Source organism: Callithrix jacchus, chromosome 1 (genome assembly GCF_049354715.1).
Source record: "Callithrix jacchus isolate 240 chromosome 1, calJac240_pri, whole genome shotgun sequence".
In the NCBI taxonomy this organism is placed as follows: Eukaryota; Metazoa; Chordata; class Mammalia; order Primates; family Cebidae; genus Callithrix; species Callithrix jacchus.
Window position 1 is genome coordinate 207,205,961 of NC_133502.1, and position 15,353 is coordinate 207,221,313.

The 15,353-nt window shown below is 48.7% G+C and overlaps 1 protein-coding gene across 15 annotated transcripts in view; it reads right to left on the reverse strand.

Moving 5' to 3' along the window:
* The window catches only part of LOC100387845 (uncharacterized), a 226,702-nt gene extending 212,418 nt beyond the window's left edge, over positions 1-14,284 (reverse strand). For all 15 annotated transcript variants that reach the window (XM_078339740.1, XM_078339722.1, XM_078339717.1 and 12 more), the window contains exon 1: positions 14,021-14,284. The gene's annotated coding sequence lies outside the window, so the exon portion shown is untranslated. The remainder of the gene's footprint in view (positions 1-14,020) is intronic.
* Positions 14,285-15,353: the final 1,069 nt, after the last annotated feature.

Here is a 15,353-nt window from a genome sequence, read left to right on the forward strand (position 1 = left end):
ACACACACACACGTACAGGAAATACAGCCAGGCCAGAGCCTTTGCAGACCGCAGCTGACCGGATGACGTGGGCTTTCATTCATTCATTCTGCCCGCCTCTGTGGAGTCCTTTACGAGGCGACCAGCCTTGAAACATAAGTTGGACGTTTTTAAAAGGCTCTTGCGCTTGGCGAGGGGAGCAGATAGATACTCAGGAGTGAAAGACCGAAAGAATCGGATCTGGCGCCTCCTAACGCAGCCTGCACAGGCGCGAAGGGTAAGCCCTTGCTGGCGGTTTATAGAAGAGTCGGTGGAAAGGTGCATGGTGCTCTGGGATGGGTGAGGGGGACTCTGGTGCCCCTTGGTGAATCATACAGGGTTCTTAGTAGAGGTATCGGCATCCTCCGTACATACAGGGGTGTCATTAGGTCCCTGTCCACTTATTAGTGTTTGTGACAACCCCAGCACTGGTCCTGGGATGTGCTCCCATAATAAGCAAGTCAGGTCGACTAGATTTGCTCAGGTCGACTAGCCTAATCTGGCCCTAAACATTCCTCCAGCCCCAGCTGCAGTGCCCTGCTAGGCCTGCCCTTGGGGGTAACAGATGATGATAAAATGACATGGCAAGAGGGCGAGTATAAAGGGACTTTGTAGAGAGCAGGCTTTGAGCCTGACATTTTATTTCTGCCATTAACACTGTGGGATAGTTGGAGCAGGTCATTTTGCAGGTGGGGCAACTGAGGCTCAGAGAAATTGTGACTCTGAATGATTGATTGCTCTTCCCCTGTACGGTCCCCAAGCTACCAGATAGACATGTAGGGGGGGGAGGGGCTTCCCCACCTGACATAGGATGTCACTATCAGCATCGTATTGGTCACCCTAAGAGAGCTTCCCCCTCACTCACCTTGGAAGTTTCCAGTCCTATCTTTTTGTAGTCTTTCTCACCCACCCCCAAAGGCTGCTCTTTGAAGTTTGTTTTCATTCATGTTCACTAGCTATAAAAATCTTTTAAGCAAGGATGAGGCTGGGAAACATCAAAATTTGCTTCCAAACTGAAATCGCCCACATTGGCTCTGTGGCGTCCAATCAGTAACCCTTAGTTTGACTGCTACGAGTTCTGCCTTCAGCTGGAGTTCCGCCTTCAGCCCGTGGACCATTTCATTTGCTCCTATCTTTCTCACAAGAACCCTTTAAGAGATAGTCTTGTTCGTTCCTATTTTGCAAAGGAGGAAATTGGGACTAAAAAAAGCAAAGCCACTCACCCAGGATCACATAGCTCATATGTGCCGCTGCCAGGGCTCACACTGGAGCCTGGCTTGGCCATCACGTGCTCTTTTTTTTTTTTGTAACTTACCAGCCTCACTACTGCCCCATAATGAAATAAACATGTTCAAAGCAGAGTGTATGAGCTTGGAGAGTGATGCAAAGTGAATTAAGTGAAATAAAGCAAAAAAAAAAAAAAAAAAATAGGAATGCTTGACCTAATTAATTTTTCTCCCTGAGGCCCTTTTTTTCTCCCCAAGTGGCCTTATGGTGGCCCCAAAAGCTGGCGTCAGGTAACCACCTTAGTGTAAAAACAGTTAAGTCCATATATCACCTCATGAGGAGTTCCTGGCTTGTCAGAGTGGGAAGGGGCTGGGTAGTCATCTAATTTAATCCCCTCCCTTTACAAACCTAGAGGAAACCAAAACGTGACAGAAGAATGAGCCAGCCAGGAATTTGTTCCCCTTGGCCTCCCCCAGAATGCCTGCCCTGCCACCGGGTCCTAAGTGGCCACTCAATAAATGTTGGGTCCTTGATGAATCACCTTCCCCCCCCATATTTGCATTTTCTCTTTATCGGTAATTGGCAGATGAAAGGCTTTGTCCTCCAGTTGAAAGAATTCCAACCATTTGCTCAAAGTAGGGGAGGAGGTTATTTTGGACCAAAGGGGGAAGGGCCGAGACCCTGGAGCCCCCAGTGTTGGCTAATTGTCCCAGAGAAGTGGAGTGTAGGTGAGGGAAGAGAGAAGGTGAAGGTGCTTGTCCCAGAGATGTACTTTCTCCTGCAGGAAAACACCAGGCCAGTTGTACTGGAAACAATAATAGTGATTTCCTGGACCCTCCTCATCAATCTTAAAAAAGGCCCAGTCAAATCCTGCCTGAGGTACCCCCATCCATTCTTCATTCATCAAAGGTTGATTGAGCAACTCTGTGCCCAAAGACAGAGAGGATACAGAAAAGAAGATGCAGCTCCCATTGGGACATATCCCGGGGTGGGTAGGATGAGGGACCTGCTTCTCAAGGAAAGGCGGACCCTGGATGGAGTTCTCAGAAACCAGAATCCTCTTAAGAAATTGAAGTTGTTCTCATATTCATAGTTCTTCTATTCATATATGATTATCATAGCTCCTGAATTTTTTTTTTTTTGAAACAGGGTCTTGTGATGGCGGGGCACAGTGGCTCACACCTGTAATCCTAGCACTCTGGGAGGCGGAGGCGGGCGGGTTACTTGAGGTCAGGAGTTCAAAACTAGCTTGGCCATTATGGTGAAACCTCATCTTTACTAAAAATACAAAAAATTAGCTGGGCTTGGTCGTGCATGCCTGTAATCCCAGCTACTCGGGGAGGTTGAAGCAGGAGGATCGCTTGAATCTGGGAGGCGGAGGTTGCAGTGATGGGAGATCTCACCATTACGCTCCAGGCTGGGCGATAGAGCGAGACTTCATCTCAAAAAAAAAAAAAAAAGAAACAAAGAAACAGGTTTTTGCTTCGCCCAGGCTAGAGTACAGCGACACAATCTAGGCTCACTGAAGCCTCCTCCTGGGCTCAACCAGTGCTCCCACCTTAGCCTCCCAAGTAGCTGAGCCGAGTTTACAGGAGTGCACCACTGGCCCAGCTAATTTTTATATTTTGGTAGAGACAGGGTTTTGCCATGTTGCCCAGGCTGGTCTCCAACTCCTAAGCTCAAGTGATTCTCCTGCCTGGGCCTCCCAAAGTGCTAGGATTATAAGCATGAGCCACCATGCCTGGCCCTGTTTTGTTTTAATTTAAGGATATGAAATCATTCTACATCCGCATGTATAGTTACCTTTTTTTTTTTTAGGAGATGGTGTTTTACCTTGTTGATCAGGCTGGTCTCAAACTCCTGAGCTCAGGAGAACCACCGGCCTCAGCCTCCCAAAGTGCTGGGATTACAGGTGTGAGCCGCTGCGTCCAGCCTTCTTTTTAATGATTTCATAGCATTTCATTGGGCAGATAAATAGTGCAAGAATGATTTAATTAGTTCCTAACTTTTAGATGGTATTCAATTTTTTTCTATTTTTTTTTTGCTTGTTTGTTTTTTGTTTTTGAGGCAGAGTTTTGCTCTTGTTGCCCAGGCTGGAATGCAATGGCATAATCTCGGCTCATTGCAACCTCTGCCTGCCAGGTTCAAGCGCTTCTCCTGCCTCAGCCTCCTGAGTAGCTGGGATTACAGGCATTCGCCACCATACCTGGCTAACTTTGTATTTTTAGTAGAGATAGGGTTTCACCATGTTAGTCATGCTGGTCTCGAACTCCTGACCTCAGGTGATCGACCTGCCTGGGCCTCCTAAAGTGCTGTGCTGGGATTACAGGTATGAGCCACCGCACCCAGCCCCAGGCTTTTTCTATTTCGAACAGAGCTATATGGGATTGCGCTTTGTGCTTGACTGTCAGTAGAATATATATCTCAAAGTGCTCATCCACGTGTCAGATTCCTACCCTATTACCAATTATTTGTCCTTGAGAAGTCTATTTGTAAAATCTGAGGTGGGACAACCTCATATCCAACTGGTATCCCCAGGAGTCTACGCAGTGCCATGCTCTTGGCAGGCACTCAGAGAGACTGGTTGAAGGGCTAACACTGCAAGCATTCACACTGGAACCAGATGGCCTCTTCCGGGAAACCTCTGCTGATGTCCTTGGCCCCCTTTCTCCATGGACCCTTCACTCATTCCACAAATGTTTGTGAAAGGTTGATTAGGGGGAGCCTGCATCAAATCAGCCCTTTAGGTATATGTAGCCTCGTAGTGAGTTAAAACAAATTCTAGAAAACACTCTAAGGCTACGCTGGCTGATGTGATACACTAGGCTACATACGTACAGCTACTTCAATTTAATTAAAATAAATGTAAAATTCAGCTCCTTGCCGGGCGTGGTGGCTCACACCTATAATCCAGGCACTTTGGAGGCCAAGGCAGGCAGATCACCTGAGGTTGGGAGTTCAAGACCAGCCTGACCAACATGGTGAAACCCCGTCTTTAAAAAAAAAAAAAAATTCAGCTCCTTAACCCCAGTACCTACATTTCAAGGGGCTAGAAGTGACAGCAACAAATGGTACCGATATACAATCATTGGCGGAGCGCCTTGGGTCACGTCTGTAATCCCAGCACTTTGGGAGGCTGAGGCAGGTGGATCACCTAAGGTCAGGAGTTCAAGACCAGCCTGGCCAACATGGTGAAATCCCCGTCTGTATTAAAAATACAAAAATTAAGGCCAGGGGCAGTGGCTCACACCTATTATCCCAGCACTTTGGGAGGCCAAGGCGGGTGCATCACAAAGTCAAGAGATCGAGACCATCCTGGTCACAAGTTGAAACCCCTTCTCTACTAAAAAATACAAAAAATTAGCTGGGCATGGTGGTGTGCGCCTGTAGTCCCAGCTACTCGGGAGGCTGAGGCAGGAGAATTGCTTGAACCCAGGAGGCGGAGGTTGCAGTGAGCCGAGATCGTGCCATTGCACTCCAGTCTGCGTAACATCTCAAAAAAATGCGAAACTCCATCTCTAAAAAATAAATAAATTAGCTGGATGTGGTGGTGTGCATTGGTAATCTCAGCTACTTGGGAGGCTGAGGCAGGAGAATTGCGTGAACTTTTGAGGCAGAGGTTGTAATGAGCCGAGATTGTGTCATTGCACTCCAGCCGGGGTAAGAGTGAGAGTGAGACTCCGTTTAAAAAAAAGGGGGCTGGGTGTGGTGACTCATGCTTGTAATCCCAGCACTTTGAGAGGCTGAAGCAGGAAGATCACGACATCAGGAGTTCAAGATCAGCCTGGCCAACATGGTGAAACCCTGTCTCAACTAAAAATACAAAAATTAGCTGGGCAATGTGGCACGTGACTGTAATTCCAACTACTTGGGAGGCCGAGGCAGGAGAATCGCTTGAACTGGGAACCAGGAGGCAGAGGTTGCAGGGAGCCGATACAGCACCACAGCACTCCAGCCTGACTACAGAGTGAGACTCCATCTCAAAAAAAAAAAAAATACAAAGACTAGCATGGTAGTATGCCTGTAATCCCAGCTACTTGGGAAGCTGAAGCAGGAGAATTGCTTGAACCTAGGAGACAGACATTGCAGTGAGCCAAGATTGTACCTCTGCACTCAAGCCTGGGCGACAGGGAGATTCCGTTTCAAAAAAAAAAAAAAGAATATCTCTAGCATCTTCCATGGGACAGCCCTGAAGGGAGGCTTAGCAAAGTGGGCAACCATGTGGGCCCTGGATTCCTGTAAGCTCTGGGTTCAAATACTATCATTATTTCATAGCCGTAAAATTTGGACACACAACTTGACCTCTCTTTGAGTCTCAGCCATAAAAGTGGGGAATGACAGCCCCTCCCTCATAGTTTTGGCAAGGATTCAAAGGTACTGCAAATGAGAGGAGCTTTACACAAGGACATAGGAATATTCTCAAAACTCGGGACTGAAGCCAGGCACAGTGGCTCATGCCTGTAATCCCAGCAGTTTGGGAGACCGAGGCAGGCAGATCACCTGAGCTCAGGAGTTCAAGACCAGCCTGGGCAACATGGTGAAACCCCATCTCTACTAAACATACAAAAATTAGGCAGCCATGGTGGCACACCCCTGTGGTCCCAGCTACTCAGGAGGCTGATGCAGGAGAATGGCTTGAACCCAGGAGGTGGAGATCACAGTGAACCGAGATCATGCCACTGCTCTCCAGCCTGGGTGACATCCTGAGACTCTGTCTCCAAAACACAACAAACAAAACAAAACAAGATGCATGAATACTAAAATAAAACTAAATCGTGCTGACCACTTAGGTAGACCAAAAGGGATATATCTGTATCTACAAACATTCTTTTTTTGGGGGGTCGGGGGACAAAAGTCCCAAAACAGGAATAAAAGCAAGGAATGATTAACACATAATGCTGGAAAAGACCACTCAGGAAAGGAATGTAAACAGAGATATTAGAGACTTTCTTAATCTACCTGTTGGGCATCTGAGACTGTTTTTAAGCATAGTTAAATATTTTTCAAATTCTATTGTATTTATAAAATATTCCACTTTTTTTTTTTTTTTTTTTTTTGAGACTGAGTCTCGCTCTGTCACCCAGGCTCGGATGCAGTGGTGTGATTTCGACTCACTGTAATCTCCACCTCCTGGGTTCAAGCCATTCTCCTGCATCAGCCTCCTGAGTAGCTGGGACCACAGGGGTGTGCCACCATGGCTGCCTAATTTTTGTATGTTTAGTAGAGATGGGGTTTCACCATGTTGGCCAGGCTCGTGAACTGACCTCGTGATCCGCCCACCTTGGCCTCCCAAAGTGCCAAGGATTACAGGCATGAGCCAACGTGATCCGCTTTTTTTCTTTTTTCTTTTCTTTTTTTATATTTTATTTTATATTTTATATATTTATTTTATTTTTTATATTTTATATATTTTTATTTTATTTATTTTCATATTAATTTTTCATTTCATTTTATTTTATTGAGACAGAGTTTCAGTCTTGTTACCCCGGCTGGAGTGCAATGGCACGATCTCGGCTCACCGCAACCTCCACCTCCTGGGTTCAGGCAATTCTCCTGCCTCAGCCTCCTGAGTAGCTGGGATTACAGGCACGCACCACCGTGCCCAGCTAATTTTTTGTATTTTTAGTAGAGACAGGGTTTCACTATGTTGACCAAGATGGTCTCGATCTCTTGATCTCGTGATCCACCTGCCTCAGCCTCCCAAAGTGCTGGGATTACAGGCGTGAGCCACCGCGCCCGGCTTAATTTATTTTTATTTTATTTATTTATTTTTTTATTTTTTAAAGATGGGGTTTCACCCTCATGGCCAAGCTGGTCTTGAACTCCTGACCTCAGGTGATCCACCCACCTCGGCCTCCCAAAGTGCTAGGATTACAGGCGTGAGCCACCATGCCAGGCCTTCTTTTCTTTTCTTGAGATGGAGTCACGCTCTGTCACCCAGGCTGGAGTGCAGGGACATGATCTCGGCTCACTGCAATCTCCACCTTCAAAGTTCAATTGATTCTCCTGCCTTAGCCTCCTGAGTTCTGAGACTACAGGTGCATGCCACCACATACAGCTCATTTTCATATTTTTAGTAGAGACAGTGTTTCGCTGTGTTGGCCAGGCTGGTCTCAAATTTCTGAGCTTAGGTGATCCACCTGCCTCAGTCTCCCAAAGTCCTGCGATTACAGACATGAGCCGTATTTTCTTGTATTATTATATCACAGAAATATACACACCAGCTAGGTGCTGTGGCTCACCCCTGTAATCCCACCACTTTGGAAAAGTGAGGTGGGTGGATCACTTGAGGTCAGGAGTTCAAGACCACCCTAGCTAACATGGTGAAACCCCATCTCTACTAAAAATACAAAAAATTAGCTGTGCATGGTGGTGCGTGCCTGTAACCCCAGCTACTCAGGAGGCTGAGGCAGGAGAATTGCCTGAACCCAGGGGGCGAGGATGCGGTGAGCCGAGATCGCGCCATTGCACTCCAGCCTGGGTAATAAGAGCAAAACTCCGTCTCAAAAAAAAAAGGTATATATAGTAATATTTGTGCACATGTGTGTGCCCCCTTTCAAAAAGGTTTGAAGGTCAGGTGCACTGGCTCATGTCTGAAATCCTAGCACTTGGGAGGTAGAGGAGAGTGGATTACCTGAGGTCAGGAGTTCGAGACCAGCATGGCAAACATGACGAAAACCCATCTCTACTAAAAATACAAAAATTAGCCTGGTGTGGTGGCAGATGCCTGTAATCCTACCTACTTGGAGGCTGAGGAAGGAGAATTGCTTGAACCTGGGAGGTGGGAGGTGGATCTCTGCACTGAGGAGAGATCTCACCATTGCACTCCAGCCTGTGCAATGGGAGACTCCATCTCAAAAAAAGAACACAAGGCCGGGCATGGTGGCTCACACTTGTAATCCCAGCACTTTGGGAGGCTGAGGTGGGTGGATCACCTAAAGTCAGGAGTTCTAGACCAGCCTGGCCAACATGATGAAACCCCGTCTCTACTAAAAATTCAAAATTTAGCTGGGCATGGTGGCAGGCACCTGTAATCCCAGCTACTTGGGAGGCTGAGGCAGGAGAATTGCTTGAACCATGTAGGTGGAGGTTGCAGTGAGCCGAGATTGTGCCGTTGTACTCCAGCCTAGGCAACAGAGAGAGACTGTCTCAAAAAAAAAAGAAAAGCTTGGAATGGCATGGCAAACCATTATCTTTGATCCCCTCTCAGGAGGAAAGAAAATTTTAAGAGGGTTATATTTATATATTATTTACATCTTTAACAACCATTGTGACCTTTTACATTTATTAAATATTTCTTACTCACCCTCTGGAAATCTCAGTATAACTGCTGAAAATTTCTCTTTTCCTGGATAACCAAATTCTACCACCCTTTACAGATGGCGCCTGTGGCTTCTAACCCTCCTTGAAATGATATTCATTAATCTCACAATGATTTATCGAGTGCCTCTTTGATTCACACACAGAGCAACCTTAGGCAGGCACTGTGGCTCATAACTATAATCCCAACATTTTGGGAGGTCAAGGCAGGTGGGTTTCTTGAGCCCAGGAGTTAGAGACCAATCTGGGCAACATAGTGAAACCCCATCTGTACAAAACAAAACAAAACAAAACACAGAAACCTTGATAGGACACCCTCCTCTCTCCCTCAGCACCTATTTATGGCAGAGAGTAGGATGTTCCCCCTGGTGAGGCTGAGATGCTCTCTAATGAAGACTGGCTCTTATGCCCAGCCTGAAGAGACAAAATTCTGAGCTGGCTCCCTTACAAATTGAGAGCAGGTGAGTTCACCTCTACTCTCACGCAAAACTCTTTCTCATTCAGAACACCTCTCACAACAATAATAAAATACTCAGGTGTCCACAGTCTAACACCACTCACTTAAAAGAAAAAGTTGGCTGGGAGCGGTGGCTCACGCCTGTAATCCCAGCACTTTGGGAGGCCGAGGTGGGTGGATCACGAGGTCAAGAGATCAAGACCATCCTGGTCAACATGGTGACACCCCGTCTCTACTAAAAATACAAAAAATTAGCTGGGCATGGTGGCGTGTGCATGGAGGCGGAGGTTGTGGTGAGCCGAGATCGCGCCATTGCACTCCAGACTGGGTAACAAGAGCGAAACTCCGTCTCAAAATAAATAAATAAATACAAAAAATTAGCCAGGCATAGCCCATGTGCTTGTAGTTCCAGCTACCTGGGAGGCTGAAACAGGAGAAATGCTTGAACCTGGGAGGCTGCACTAGGTTCTTAGAGGTGTAAAAAGTATGTTGGTGTGCTTGGGGAAGGCAGGGAACGTCTTTCTGGCTCCAAAGTCCAGACTCTCACCCACCCTGTTCCACACTGCCGCCCTTGTTCATGACATCTGCTGCACAGAAACTGAGTCATGGGGACCAGCCTTCAGGCAGCTAATGCCTGAATACATTTCCCCTGCGTCCTCCACTGGCACGACCCAGCAGTCTGGGAGGCACCTCAAGCTCCTGAGGCCGGGTGGAGGAGGGGGGCCTCTGTTTGCATGTGAGAGTCACTTCCTCAGTGCCAGGCTGCGGCTAATTACTAGGCAACTTCCCTCGTTGGGTTTCCCTGCCTGAAGGCGTAGGGGCTGGAGACAAGAGAGCTGAAGGGGGCAGGAAGCAGAACCCACAATGGGAGTAGAGCCAGGACTCGTGGGCCTGGGAGCTACCAACAGTCTCAGAAAATCCTAGGAAGCCTTTGCCTTCTGCTCCTGATCTCTGGAATTGATTCATCAGCCTGAGCCTCCACTCCAGCCTCTGCACCTGCTTTTCCCATAGTGATTCCTCAGCATCTGCCCTGGACACCTCATGGATGCATTGCAAGGGCTTTTGGTGGCCTCTGATCACAGGGGTTGACCTACCTGCTTGCCAGGTCTTAAGCCCTTAGGAGCAAGTTTGATGCTCTTGGTGTTTCCACCTCCATCCTAGGCGCTGGGTAGAAACACAGCCAAGAGCGATTGCAGGATGGGTGCCTCCAGGACGCTGACACCTCAGCCTACTCAGCTGACACTGTGAGTCCCTGGGAAAGTTACTCCACCTCTCTGAACCTCCTTCTCACTTGTACAGTGGAAAAAATAATGGACACAGGAAGATGAAACAAGACTTGGAGACCACACTTATCATCTTATGTTCCTTGTTCTTTTTTTTTTTTGGTGGGGGGCTAGAGAGTGCAATGGCATGATCTCGGCTCACTGCCACCTCTGCCTCCGGGGTTCAAAGGATCCTTCCCCCTTAGCCTCCTGAGCGGATGGGACCACAGACATGCATCACCATGCCAGGCTAATTTTTTGTGTGTGTTTTTAGTAGAAGTGGGGTTTTACCATGTTGGCCAGGCTGGTTTCAAACTACTGGCCTCAGGTGATCTGCCCACCTCAGCCTCCCAAAGTGCTGGAATTACAGGCGTGAACCCCTGCACCCAGACCCTTGTTCACTTTTCTGTTTTCTTTTTCACTCTCACTAATCATCATTGATCATATTATCTACATATCTATGTATCTGTTAGATTGGCACAAATGTAATTGCTTTTTTCGCCATTATTTTCTTTTTTCTTTTTTCTTTTTTTTTTTTGAGACGGAATCTCGCTCTGTCACCCAGGCTGGAGTGTAGTAAAGCAATCTCGGCTTATTGCAACCTCGGCCTCCCAGGTTCCAGTTATTTTCCTGCTTCAGCCTCCTGAGTAGCTGGAACTACAGGCATGTGCCACCATGTCCAGTTAATTTTTGTATTTTTAGTAGAGAGGGGTTTTCACCATGTTGGCCAGGATGGTATCAGTCTCTTGACCTTGGGATCCACCTGCCTCGGCCTCCCAAAGTGCTGGGATTACAGGCGTGAGCCACCACGCCCGACTTGCCACTACTTTCAAAGCCATTACTTTCAGTGGCAAAAACTGCAACTACTTCTGTGCCAACCTAATATCTGGAGACAGGGTCTGTCTCTGTCACCCAGGGTGCTGGAGGGCAGTGGCACAATCACAGCTCACTGCAACCTCTGCCTCCTGGGTTCAAGTGATCCTCCCACCTCAGACACCCAATTATCTGGGACTACAGGCATGCACCACTACACCCAGCCAGTTTTTGTTATTTATTTACTTACTTACTTATTTTTGAGATGGCGTTTTGCTCTTGTTGCCCAGGCTGGAGTGCAATGGCACGATCTCAGCTCACCACAACCTCTGCCTCCTGGGTTCAAGCGATTCTCCTACCTCAGCCTCCCGAGTAGCTGGGATTACAGGCACCTGTCACCATGCCCGGCTAATTTTGTATTTTTAGTAGAGACAGTTTCTCCATGTTGGTCAGACTGGTCTTGAACTCTGGACCTCAGGTGATCTGCTCGCCTTGACCTCCCAAAGTGCTGAGATTACAGGCTTAAGAAACTGCGCCCAGCCTGTTTGTTTTTGAGACAAAGTTTTTGCTCTTGTCCCCCAGGCTGGAGTGCAATGGCATCATCTTGGATCACTGCAACCTGTGACTCCTGGGTTCAAGTGATTCTCCTGCCTCAACCTCCCAAGTAGCTAGGATTACAGGTGTCTGTCACCACGCCCGGCTAATTTTGTTTTTGTCTTTTTTTTTTGAGATGGAGTCTCACTATGTTGCCTAGGCTGGAGTGCAGTGGCGTGATCTCAGCTCACTGCAACCCCCGCATCCCAGGTTCAAGCAGTTCTCCTGCCTCAGCCTCCCGAGAAGCTGGGATTACAGGTGCCCATCACCACACCGGGCTAAATTTTGTATTTTCACAAAATTTAGAGACAAGGTTTCAGCATATTGGCCAGGCTGGTCTCTTGGCCAGGCTGGTCTTGAACGCCTGACCTTGTGATCCACCTGCCTCACCATGCACAGTCCATATTATATATTTTACTTAACTGATTTTCTTTAGATTTTACTCCTCTCACTGGGATGTCTGTTTTGTTTACCTCCATATCTCCAGTCCCTAGAACAGAGCTTGGTTCCTGGTAGGTTCTCAGTAACTATTTGAATTAAATGAACAGATAGATGTACAAAGGTGCCCAGTAATGGGAGGTATCAAACTTAGTCTCTGGACTCCAACAGAAAGCAGTGTAATTTAAGAAGGGCACAGTAGCTCAAGCCTGTAATTCCAGCACTTTGGGAGGCTGAGGAGGCGGGCGTATGCTTGAGGTCAGGAGTTCAAGACCAGGTGGCCAACATGGTAAAACCCCATCTCTACTAAAAGTACAAAAATTAGCTGGGTATGGTGGCATGCACCTGTAGTCCCAGCTACTTGGGAGCCTGAAGCCGGAGAATCACTTGATCCTGAGAGGACTTCGGTAAGCCAAGATCTGACAGAGGCAGACTCCATCTCAAAATAAATAAGAGAAAGATTGGGAAGCCGAAGCGGGCGGATCAGAAGATCAGGAGATCAAGACCATCCTGGCCAACATGGTGAAACTGTCTCTACTAAAAAAAAAAAAAAAAAAAAAAAAAAAACGCCAAAAGACCAGAAAAAAAAGACCATAAACCACAAAATGTTTTTAACTAAAACACAGGTTGAGCATATATTCTGGGTCACTTGACTCTCTGCTCACCTTTGCAAAGAGAGAAAGAAACAAACACCCTGGAAGAGAAACCTCCTTGACAATTAAATGCTTTGTCACTGATAAGTATTTTCTTATATGGGTGACCAGAATTACATGCATAAAACGCAAAAATAAACATGGACTACATCAACCTGAAAAGTTTCTGCACGGCAAAGAAACTACCTTCCAAATTAAAAAAGCATCCTATAGATTAGGCAAAAATTTCAGGTAATCATGTAATTCATGAGCTGTCATCTAAGGTGTACACAAAAAAACACTACAAAGTAGCAAAAGAATCTAATATTTCGCAAAGGACCTGAACAGACAATTCTGCGACAGAAAATCGAACAACAGATAAAAGGTCCTCAAAATTAACTATCCAACAAAGTTAATTAACTGTGTGTGGTTTAATTGAAACCCACACACAGATAATCTCACACTTATTAAATATCCCTAGAAAGTTTCTCAAAAATAGGAGAGGCCAGGCTCAGTGGCTTACGCCAGTAATCCCAGAACTTTTGGGAGTCTGAAGCAGCAGATCACCTGAGGTCAAGAGTTGGAGACCAGCCTGATCAATATGGAGAAACCCCGTCTTTACTACTGATACAAAAATTAGCCTGGCGTGGTGGCGGGCCCCTGTAGTCCCAGCTACTCAGGAGGCTGAGACAGGAAAATTGCTTGAACCTGGGAGCGCACGTTGCAGTGAGGCCAGATGGCACCACTGCACTCCGACCGGGGCAGAACGAGATTGTCTCCAAAGGGAAAAAAAAAAAAAAAGAAAAGGAACACGGGTATGGTTTTGGAAAAAAGGGAACTCATACACTGTAAATGAAAATCAGAATAGACACTACGGAAAACAGCGAAATACCTGGAGACTCCTCAAAGAATTCACACTACAAATGTCACCTGTCCTATTGGGTTCTAGCGAGGTCTCTCTCTTAAGGTCCTGAAACACCAAAATAACCCTGGACCTCAGCTCAGAGGGCCAGGGGCTCGGAGGGTCCCAGGTCCCGCGCTTCACCGCGGCCTCTGGGCCAGGTGCTCCTATAGGCTGGACGCGGGTCGCACACCGTTCCCGGCCAGGGTGCGCACGCTGGGCCAGGACCCCACAACCACCGCCACGCAGACTACTGGGGCCCAGATGCCCACAAGGAGTCAGGGCCCAAAAGCGAGCGGTGGGGAAGGAGCAGGGAGGCCCGGAGGGTTCCCGGGGGGGTCCATGCCCCGCCACTTACCGCGGAAGCGTCCCTCCTGCTCCTCCATCACATGGAAGCCACCACGGCTTCTCCGAAGCTCGCCGCTTCTGGACGCCGCCACTTCGGTTCGCTGGGACGCGGCCTCCGCTTTTGCCGGCTGGGACAGCGCGGTCGCTTCTGCTCGCTGCGACGTCGACTGCGCTTCTGCCCACTAGGACTACGCCCCAGACTCTGGCCGCCGCTTTCGCTCGCTCCGACCACATCGCAGCAGCTTCCGTTCGCTTCAACCACGCCGCGGCTTCTGCCGGAGCCCCGCGGAAAGCGCCGTCTCGGCTTCCGTAGAGGCGCGCACGCCGGCAGCGTCCTTAGCGACTGGCTGAAGCACCACCCCTTCTTAAAGGGGCCGCGGCTAGGACTGCGCAGAAGCAGCTTCGCGTTGCGGCACAGGCTGAGCCTATGCCCAGCCCCAGCGGTGGACGAAAGGCCCCCCGCCCCGTCTCTCCCTCCGGCTCTAGGGCCCTAGAGATCACAGGAGTGGAGCCCTGTGACCCCAGTCCCGAGATCGGCTCCCTTTGCCTGGGGGGCTGGAGGGACAGTCCAGCAGGGAGGCCTCCCCGGCCTCCCTGTCCGCATCCGTCCTGTGGGAGCCCGGGGGCCTCACCGGGGCTGCCTGGGTCACCCGGCTCCCCAGGAGGCAGGCAGGGGCCCTGGGGTCCAGCGCTGCCGCACCTCAACTTCATCCTAGGTCAGCGCCTGGAGGGGCCCGCATCGCATCTGTCTCTGTGACACCCACGGGAGGGCCTTGCTGGCCTCTCCCGGGGATCTGGGGCGAGGCGGGGGAATCCCAGCCACCTGGCCATCATGCTGAAACCTCGTCTCTACTAAAAATACAAAAATTAACCGGGCGTGGTGGCGCCCGTCTGTAATCCCAGCTACTGGAGGGGCTGGGGCAGGAGAACCGCTCGAACCCGAGGAGGAGGTTGCAGATCTGGGGTCACTTCAGTCTCCGCCCCCCAGGCTCAAACAATTCTCCTGCCTCAGCGTCCCGAGTAGCTGGGATTACAGGCACCCGCCACAGTGCGTGGCTAATGTTTGTATTTTTAGTGAAGACAGGGTTTCACCATGTTGCCCAGGCTGGTCTCAAACTCCTGACCTTGTGATCTGCCATCTTGGCCTCCCAAAGTGCTGAGATTACAGGTGTGAGCCACCTTGTCCGGCCGTGTCAGGAGTTCAAGACCAGCCTGACCAACATGCTGAAACCACATCTCTACTAAAAATACAAAAATTAGCCGGGCATAATGGCACATGCCTGTAATCCCAGCTACTTGGGAGGCTGAGGCATGAGAATCACTTGAACCCAGGAGGCAGAGGT